The sequence below is a fragment of the Falco peregrinus genome, chromosome 3 (assembly GCF_023634155.1).
Source record: "Falco peregrinus isolate bFalPer1 chromosome 3, bFalPer1.pri, whole genome shotgun sequence".
Classification (NCBI taxonomy): Eukaryota; Metazoa; Chordata; class Aves; order Falconiformes; family Falconidae; genus Falco; species Falco peregrinus.
This window is the reverse complement of record NC_073723.1, coordinates 59738380-59748382: the sequence shown is the minus strand read 5'-3', so window position 1 is coordinate 59748382 and position 10003 is coordinate 59738380. Positions and strand designations below refer to the sequence as shown.

The following is a 10003-nucleotide window of genomic DNA, read 5'->3' as shown; positions in this document are numbered from 1 at the left end:
TATCTAGTTCTACTAAATAATGTAATCTACCCATTTGGTATGAACATTTTCCTAGAACTATCACACATAACAGGACTAAATCTGCCTTATAACTTCACAGGCCTATGGAGTGCAGTTTAAATCTTCACATAATTACATATGGAAGATTACATAAATTCTACTATGAGGTCTTCACAGACCATCGTATTTTACACAATAGATCATGCCAGGTTGAAACTAGCTTGAAAATACAGTTCATGTTGACAAGTAAAAAAAAAAAAATCTTGCTAACATATAAACTAATATACTGCGTAGGATAGCATTGTACATATAAACACCAAAAAAACCCCAATGAACCCTGTACTGCTACGATTATTTGCCTGAGTTAGCTCAGATTCAACATTTGTGTTTCAGTTAAAGATCAAAAAAGATATGTGTACCTTTATTTTATATATAAAAAACCCAAACAAATTATGTGGCTTTGGGGTGCAATTTTTTTTTTAATGATGTCGTACCTACTTGATTTATACAACTTAGTAACAACAAATTTGGTCTTTTTGATTTTATTGCAGGGCTTCTGGGAAGTCTCAAAGTATTTTATTGTGAATTATTTTTAAAATAGATTTATCAATTTTTCCCCAGTCAATTAGTTGATTGCTTGCTAATTAACATAATTATCAATCATCAGAATTTCCTAGCCTACCTAGCCTGTAGATGTGACCTACATTTATAATTAAAACTGTCAATAACTCTTCTTCCTGTCCCCCTTGTTTTACATTGTCCACTAGAAAGAAACAAAAAATAAGTAGAAACAGTATACCTGACATCCTCACCAAAACATTTTTCATCCTTGCCATTAAATAGACCTTTTTCTACTACTAAGATTAACTTTTAGTCCGTATGTATTACTTTGTTCGTATGAAGAATAAAGTACCAGGGACATTTCTCACAAACTTTTTCTGGTTTGCGACACGAAAATACATCTTGGGCCACGACCCACTAGTAAATTTAGGACTATAAGAACAATATGCTCATTCTATTTTAGCTGTTTCATCAATTGTATGTCAAATTCTCATTTACATGCATATATGTGGCTATACAGCCAAAAGATTGATGTAATATTTACAGTGCAGCACATAATTGATTTGAACGTTATTACCGCTGTTCAAATACCTTTTGGTAAGTCATACCAACCGTGGTTGGAATTTGAGCATACCTGGCTGGACACGGGAGGATGGGGGTGCGGGCACAGTGGCCTGGGGCACTGTAGCCATTCACCGCGCTGTCGCTGTCAGTGGTCGCGAACATATGTGGCTGCCGCCGTACCTACAGCTCCTGCCACCGCCCAACCCGCACCCCGCCCGGCCACCCCCGCACCCCCGTCCGCCGCCGGCACCCCCCGCGCACGGATCCGCATGCCCTTCCCGCGGCGGCCGTGGCCGGTGCCGGTGGGCACGGCTTGGCCTGCCCGCCCCCCCCGGGGAGGCGCCGCAGCCCCGTCCCCCGCCGGGCAACCCCGCGGCCCGGGGGCGCTCCCCGGGGCGGCACGCTTTGGGCAGAAACCCGGGGCTGGGGCGGCGGTGGGGGTTTCAGCTGCTTCCCGCAAGGCTGGGGCAGCGCGGGGTGCAGCAGGGTCCCCGGGGCCAGAGGCCCTGGAGGGGGGGGGTCTTTCCCGAAGGCCCGTCCTTGGGAGCGGGAGGAGAAGGGCGGGCGTGCGGGGCTGGCGCGGAGGGGCAGCACGCCGGCGGCTTGCGGTGCCCGGCCCCCGTAGTAGCGAGCGGCTCCTCCGGTGGTTGGGCTGGGGAGCGTTGGGCTCCTCCTCCTCTGCCCCCCCCCCCCCCCCCCCCCCCATCCATGCACAGCCAGGCGTGTGACTGACGAGTCTCCCCCGTCTCTCTTTTTTTTTTTTTTTTTTCTTTCTCCATGGGTACACACACCGAGATACGCACATGACAGTACTTCGGTGCATGAGCCTGTGCATCGCCAGAAGGGCTGTGCTTCCACTCCGGGCACGCACACGCACACACGCATGCTGCTGCTGCTGCTGCTGCTGCTGGAAGTCTTTCTACACAGGGATTAGCAGTCGCCTGTCTCTCTCTATTTCTGTCTCTTTCTTCTCCTTTCCTTTCCCCTTCTCTCCCTCAAATGCTTGACTGACGGACGGCGGGCATAAAAAGGTAAATGCTTGTGTGCTGTTTGCTGACAATACCGGTGGGTGATGGTGTTTTGGCAGCGTGCTGCGCCGTACGCCCTCCGCTTGCCAGGCAGCCAGCCTGCCCTCCTGCCGCGCCGGCGGCTGCCGCTGCTGCCGCTCCCCGTGGCTTCCCGGGACTCCTCGTCTTGGGGATCGGGATTTGCCGCGAGAGGTTTGGCTTCCCCAGCCCCCCCGCCCCGGGTCTGCGAGACAGAGATGTTCCCGCTATTGTGCTCCTCGCAGTTGCCACCGCGGGTTGCGAGCGTGTGGGAGTGCTTAGCGAAGGTTTCGCGGGATGAAGGTTGCTATTAATTGCTGTGTGCTCGGAAGAGAGAGCTCTTGGCTTCGGCAGGGAGCCTGCCTTATAATCAGGGCTGGAGCGCGGCAACGGGAGGGCTAACACCCCCCACCTGCACCCCTCCCCGTCGTTTGCTGCATCATTCAAATGAGTAATTTCTAGCTGGCCTTGCGTTGCGGGGCTGCGATCCCCGCTCCGCGGGTGTCTCGGCAGCCGCCGAGGATTGCGATCCTCCGCCGCCGCCCCCGGGGGGGGGGCCCTGCCGCGGGCACCGAGCGAGCGGGGCGGGGGCAGCCGCCGCCCCGGGCCCGGCCCCGCACCCGCCGGCTGCCCGCACCGACCCGCGTCCCGCCGACGCCCTCCGCGGGCTCCACAACTAGTTGTCGCCCGTTGTTCGAGCCGAGTTTGTCCCGTGTCCCTCCTCGCAGGACAAGAGGCGCGGGGTGAATATTGCCCTCCCCCGCGCACGACGCCCTGTGGTGCGGAGCGCTGTGCAGCCGAAGGGAGGTCCCGCCGAGCGGCCTGCGTCCCGCGGGACTCGCCCGGACCCCGATCCCGACTGTCCTTCCCCGGAGGCGCGGCTGCGGGGGGAGGCGTTTCAGGCCGGCAGGGGAAGGGAGGAAGGCGGCGGTGTGGAGCCTGTGCTGCCCGGCCGCTCGGCAACGAAGCTCCCCCGCCGCCGCCGGAGGGGGGGGATCGGGGGGGCGGCGGGCCCCGGCCAGGCGCAGCCCCCCCCTCCTCGGGGCGGCCCCGGGCCCGGCGCGACACGGGTGCGGGCGCTTAGCGGCGAAGAGCTGCGGGGCAGCCCCCGGAGCGGAGAGGAGCGGGGGTTACGGCGTATCCCGGGAGGCGCAGGCCTCCCCGCGCCGCGCCGCTGCGCCTCGCTTTCCGAGCGGGGGCCTGCGGGCGGCGGGAGCGGCGCGGAGCCGGGAGCGGCGCGGAGCCGGGAGCGGGGCGGCCTGTGCCGCTGTCCACCCGCCGCCGCCGGGGAACCGAGGCGTTCGGAGGGGTCCGTTATGTAATTAGGGCTTGTCCTCCGTCTTGTCGCCGCCGTTACTAAACCCGGCTGAGGATGCCAGCGAGGGGACTGGCGCACTGTGCTTGCTTCTGGCGGAGGTCGACGGTTTTATTTGATCCTGGAGGAAAATTATCGAGTAATTAATATTCAACAGGGAGCTCTCCGTTTTTGCGCATGATTGATTTTGGATGGTCTTACTTCATTCACGTTGTTTTCTGCAGCTGCCAGGGATACGTAAATACGCTGTTAAAGATGGGAAGACAGAAAAGGAGGAAATAGTAAGAGAAGCAAAACCAGTGGGAAACGTAGTGGACAGCACATGAAGTTAGTTATTTAAAAAGAAAAAAAAAAAGTCGTTGTTTAACTTGTAACCTACTTATAAATATAAGGGGTAGGTGTGCTTGTAGGCATGGTGTACGCTCAGGCGGTTGCCTTGGGTTGTGTTTCAATGTTAATTCACCTTTAAAGAGGCAACACTAAATTCTGCTGGTGTGTGGGTCCAGTGTACGCACTTACGGTATTTCCGCCTCACTTGGAAGGTGTTGCAAATTTGATGGGTGTCTGCTGATCCAAAGGATCATAAAGTCTTAATGATATATATTTATAGATAAATTTACTGCTGATAGTAACCATTACAGGAAAATTAGGAATTGTTAATGGCAATAACACAGTTCCTTCTGTACAGCTTCTCTGTCTGATACTGTGTATTGCAGAACTATTACAATTAGCATAAATTAATGAAAGCGTATGGGAGCAAAATATGCTGTTTATTGGAAAAGTAATCAAGTAGTTTCAAAATAAAGGGTACAATAGTGTTCCATTATATATATCTACTCTCAAAATAAAGTATTATTTTTATTTTTTCTTTCCTTCACTAGAACTGTGTAGTTAAATATACATGTTTAATTCAAGGCTCATTCTGTTCTGTCTCTTGTGGATTTAACTTGCAAGCATATCAATATAATCTGTTTGTGTTAGGCTTTGCAATGTTGTCCTTCCTGTAAAGGTGGTGCATCTCAGTGCAGCCCTGGCTAGTGATATTGCCACCTGGAAATAGAAAAAGAACTGCATGAATAATTAATGAAATAGTATAACAAATAAAAGCAATCCTGCACCAAGGAACAGTAGTAAGCAGCCTCCATGCAATTTTTTGTTGTTGTTGTTGTAATTTTCACTCTGGTCTCAGGCCATCCAGTAACTCAAATTTTCACCCAGATTGTAATAGACAGGTGCGATACCCTCAGACTGGTATTGCCATTTTAAGAAGACAGAGCTCAAGGCACTTTAACATGAGACAGTTTATTCAGCCCTTAATCTCTGTAACCAAACTTATTTTTTACAGCCGCTGTTGTATTATCTCTCAAGATTTAAGAAGGCTATTTTTGTTAGGGGCGCATAATTAATACTTGTCCTCCTCTTATGCCAAATTTTGCACTTGTGCATAAATCTCATCCAAAGAAACTTGAAAAGGGGATCTCCATGGTAACGAGAGAGAAAGGATTTTCTCCCTCACCATAGGTCAAGACAAGACGCCTACCCATTCCTTAACTTGTAGCAGCATTCCTTGGCACCTTCCTCTTTGTGGTTATTTTGTCTACTGGAGTGTGCTTTTACTGTTGTCTCATGCTTCCAGAGAGCTGCTCTTGAGAGTGATGCTACACTAGCTGAGCACAGACTCTGTGTTTCTTCCCGCTCTCATTCTCCCTTCCACTCACATATTTCAGTGTTTCTATACCTACATGATTTCAATATGGGGTTTCAGGAAATAAGTTGTTTTCCCCATCAGGTTTTTGATTTGAAGACCTGTCTTGTTTCTAAGTGTGTAAGACCTGACAGAGCCCTACTCCTTAGTCTGTTTCAGGCAGAAGGGTGGTCATCTCCTTTCTCTCTTTCTCTCTTTCACTTTTATTTGTCTATACTCTTTTTGGACTGAGTTTTCCCATGATGTCCTAGAGATTTTGTAGCAGTAAAAACAGGCTACCTTGTCTCATGAGGGAGCAGCGGTTAATTTTATTTTTTGAGTCACTATGTAATATGTGATAGTAGGATTGCAGTTTGGAGATGTTCAAGATAAAAAGAGTTTATGCCCTGACTCTGTCATCACAGAGCAGTAATATAGAGCACTGCTTATTGTGGTAATTCTAGGGGCTGTTTTTGGTTTTTTTCCCTCTCTTCTGTGAAGGACTATCTGCCTAGACTGTGTCTCTGACCAAGCTAAGATGAGGTGAATGTGTTTTATTCCAGATGATCCTGTAATCAGATACTTGAAACTTCCACAGAGGAATATAGCGGATTTTCTGTTCTCCTTTTCCTTTCTGTATTCAGTTTTTGTAGCTAGGATCTCATGAGAGGATATCAAATGGCTTTTTAAATCGCTCCCTTAGGCTGCTGGTGCACCAGGTCTCTCTGGGCATATTTCCAGTTCTTTTGCCTTTCCCTGTGACATAACTTGGGATAATTTAAAAACATCTGCTAGAGCAACCATTTTAATATAAGACAGCAGTCATCATTTGTCACTGAGCAATATGTCATTTGTGACGCTGTAATTGGAAGACAGATGCTAATGCTGACTTTGGCCTTCTTAACTTGTCTTGTTGGCAGATTGTCTATAGAAACACTTTGCGGTGCTTTGAAATCACACAGTGCATTTCTACCTTTCTGTATCTCTATGTTTCTGAAAGAATTGCCTGTGTCATTTGAAAATCTGCTCAGGAAACAATAATGATAGCAGAGAGTACATTCATAATCTGGCTTGCCAAGTAAGCTTGACTTTATGTGTATCTTCAGCATCTGCTGGATGAGAATTATTTTTGAATAGCTGCCTCTGAAACTTTTCCTTTAACCTTCGTATATGAGAGGCTTGATCTTTTTCCACATGATGCCCTGTCCTTGTATTGGTAACATTTCAGTGAGCATCCCTCATCCCAGTTCTTTCCCTCCATTTGAAAATTTTACCGTCACCTTTAATTAGCTGAAGAAATTCTTCATCTTCTGATTTCTCATACTAAGGAAACTATGGATTTCAGAAATGGGCGTTTTACTGTGTGAAGGAAGCGTACACTTCTAGATACCTAGATTCAGGTCTCAAACCTCAGTTGTTGTGGTTCAGATGACAGAAGTGTGCGGCATCAACTTATAACCAAAGATCTCATATCTAGAGGGTGCTTTTTTAAGCTTTGTGGGCGAATTTTGAATGTAGGTTGCAGTAGCTTGAATTGACTTGCAGCAGCTTACAGGTTTCAGCTGCTTAATAGCCTGATGTGCTGATGTAGTGCCTGTGCTGAATCCAGTCAAAGATTCCTTGAGTTTTTCTTTCTTTTGGGGAAAGGGAAGATAAGGGGATGAGTATCGCCCAAAATTCTAAGAATTATGCTTGAAAGTCCCTTTCATGTTCTGGGCATAAATCTTTGCTGAAGGTACTTCAAGGGGCATGCTGATAGGACGGTAGCCAAGTTACTTTTTCAAATGAAAAGAGAGCTTTTTTTTTTTTCCCAGCCAGCTTCCTGAGTGACTTCTGTTGCTAATTCTGTGCTTGTACACACTTTCTTCCCATGTGTCTCTTAGTTTTGCAGATGGAGCAGGATAACGTATCTGCCTGATCTGAGGTCAGTAACAGTGAGAGACAGTGATTAGAGTCTCATCTTCAGCATGGTAACTTCAGTTTTAGCAGTGTGCATCGGACATTGAAAGTCAATATTGAGAATTAGTGTCTCACTACTGTCCTGTGTTTTGCTTTTGTCTTGTCATCAGAAAAAAGGAAAAAAGAAGAAAAAATTTAAAGGGAAATGGAGATGAAATCCAGGTTTCTGGGATTTTGGTAGTGGTCTCAACAGTATCTACTCATGAATAACTGAACAGGCGTTGTGCAGTTGCTTTTGTCTAGCAGAAGTATTTAGCATCAGCGTGTTTCATGGACACATGGTGTCTCACAGATATCAGAAGTACACAAGAATCTTCATCCTCTTTCCGTCCTGCAGAATTTTTGGGTCCTTACAGTATAACATTCACATAGGACAAGCTTCATTTTGTTGGTTGTAGGAGAATGCAGCTTCTGGGTTTGTGGTGCTGGAACTGCATTGGTGCAAATGTTTCACAAGGATAATAAAGGAGATTCCCTGTTCCCTTCAGTCTGTGTCTTCCGTCTGTCTGCTCATTGGACATAACGCTCAGGCGTGGTTTGGTCCTTTAAAGTTGTCAACAGCTCTGCATCTGGTTTCCATCCATAATGTTGTGGAGTTTTGTTTTTCTTTTTTTCTTTTTTCTTTTTTTTGTGACCATCTTTTAGAATGTCACTAAATTCGTTATCAGACCCCATTTTGTAAAAATATATCATAGGAGATTATAGACCTAGCTGTTCCTTCTGACAGACTTCTTTGCTGAGAGCTGCTTATTGTCAAGCTTATATACATTTTTAAAAATAATATTTATGAATATCCATATGTAGCTTTTTAGTGGCAAGGGGGTGGCAAAGTAGGATAAATAGGGGGAAGATCACCACAGCAAGGAATTAAAGAGGTAGAATTAGGAGAATTTGTTATTTTGTACAAGAGAAGTATTGCAAGCATCGTCGTGTCAAAACAATTTAGATTGAAAATCGATATTGATTCTGTAATTCTGTTTATGGAAGAACTTTGCAACCATAAAATGTAATATTTGGGAAGATTATTCAAAGGATTTTCTGAAGAAAATCATCCCAAATGCCTAGATGGTGTGTGTCATTTAATAGCAACAGGGAAAGAGTTGTAGCAATTACTAGATTAGTGGTACTTTGAAAAGTATGCTACTTATATCACTGTATTAAATGAAAGGGCCTAGAAGAAGAGATACAATATCTATTTGAGAAGCACTGTGATATTTAGTGAAAAAGATGGATTTCTTAAAAAAAAATAATACGGATGTCTACGTGATAAAGTAAACTCAAGAAGAATTACAAAGAATTACTGAAGACAAAACCTTTTTCTCACACATTTGGATCTTACTTTTCCTTGGAAGAAAAGCCAATGCAGGATGTTTTCTTAAAAAAAAAAAAAAAAGCTACTGATACTGCATTCAGGAGAGGCTCCTGAATGATATTCAAACCAGTTGGCTGTCCTCTTAGCTCAGAAAAAAATATTTACATTTTTAATTCCTGAAAGATTACAAACTTACTCATATGAAAACCATGGTTACCTCTTCCACTTTCTTTTTGGTTTGGGTCGTTTGGGGTTTTTTTATTAGTTCATAAAAATTACTTCAAAGATGATATTCTTTGTAGAGCTGTTTCAATACCCGTGTAATGTCATTTACAGAATCAAAGTGGCATGGTAGTTGAAGAGTATTCATTTCACTTCGAGTAGAAGTGTGAGTTGATTTTTGTATGGAAAAATTATCTTTTTTTTTTCCCCCAACATGCACATCTATGTGGTGTTTCTTATCATACTGTGATGGTGTGTGATCTGACTGCTAGAATACTTGTATGTTTTTCCCCTCTATAGCATGATATAAATTTACCTGCTGGGAATCTTCATGCTGTATTTTGCAGAGAGTGTTGTATAGCAGAATTCTATATGAGCAAAGGTATTTATGCATGAAAAGGATCATTTGTTTGACGTGTCATATGCTAATAATTTCTCAGTCAAGGGGCAAACCAACAGCGTGAAGCCTGTGAGACCACTTGCACATCACAAATATTCTAATGAGTTCAATAAAAAGGACATTTACTATTCTATACATATGGTTACCTTCTTGCACACTGTTTGTCTTCAAATAAAATGTATTTTCTGAAAATGGGATAACTTTAGAAATCAGGATCAGACAGACAGAAAAAAAAGGAATAATAATTTGCACATTTCTAAAACCAGATTTTAGTAATTATCAGTGGTAGATTTAGACAAAAGATGAGGAAATGCCATTCCCATTTTTACAAATTCATGTGAAAAATGCCTTGCACAGTTAGCAACGTTAGCAGTATTCAAGTACTTTGGTCATTTACAAAGCAGATGTTATGCAGGGTACTTCTAAAATCAGTGCAGCGTGCTGCAAAACAATTAATCTTTTATGTTAAATTACTTTCCAGAGGACATTGCTGACAGAACCAAGTCAAAATATGAGAGTATACTAAAGTTCTTGACCTGATCCTTTGCTCTTTATGCTGACTGGCATTTTGGATGTGAACTGCTGGAGCAGGTTGCCTGGCCTGTAAAAAGCCTTAAGAGGTTTTTAATGTTGAGCACCAATTGGTCAGGGCCATATGAGAGGTTTTTCTCATAAGAAGAATTGCTGAAATGCAGTAGCAATATTTTCATGTGTTACACTTGTAGAGTCTTTCTGAAGACAAAAAATACTTGCAAAGAGACTACTCGAGGATCACAGCATTTCTACAGGACCTGGGAGAAATTAATTACATCACATTTCTTTATTCTAAATTTCTGGTGCCTCCATGACAACACAGAGTAGAGCATGGTGAGAGAAAGATGGAGGTTCACCTTGGTCCCCATTTCAGTTTCTTTTGGAGCTAAAAGGAAAATTTTACATA

At 44.9% G+C, this 10003-nt stretch overlaps 1 protein-coding gene across 1 annotated transcript in view; it reads left to right on the top strand.

The window, feature by feature from the left end:
* The first annotated feature begins 1917 nt into the window (after window positions 1-1917).
* The window catches only part of DLGAP1 (DLG associated protein 1), a 430204-nt gene continuing 422118 nt past the window's right edge, over window positions 1918-10003 (top strand). The window contains exon 1 of the mRNA XM_027785332.2: window positions 1918-2156. The gene's annotated coding sequence lies outside the window, so the exon portion shown is untranslated. The remainder of the gene's footprint in view (window positions 2157-10003) is intronic.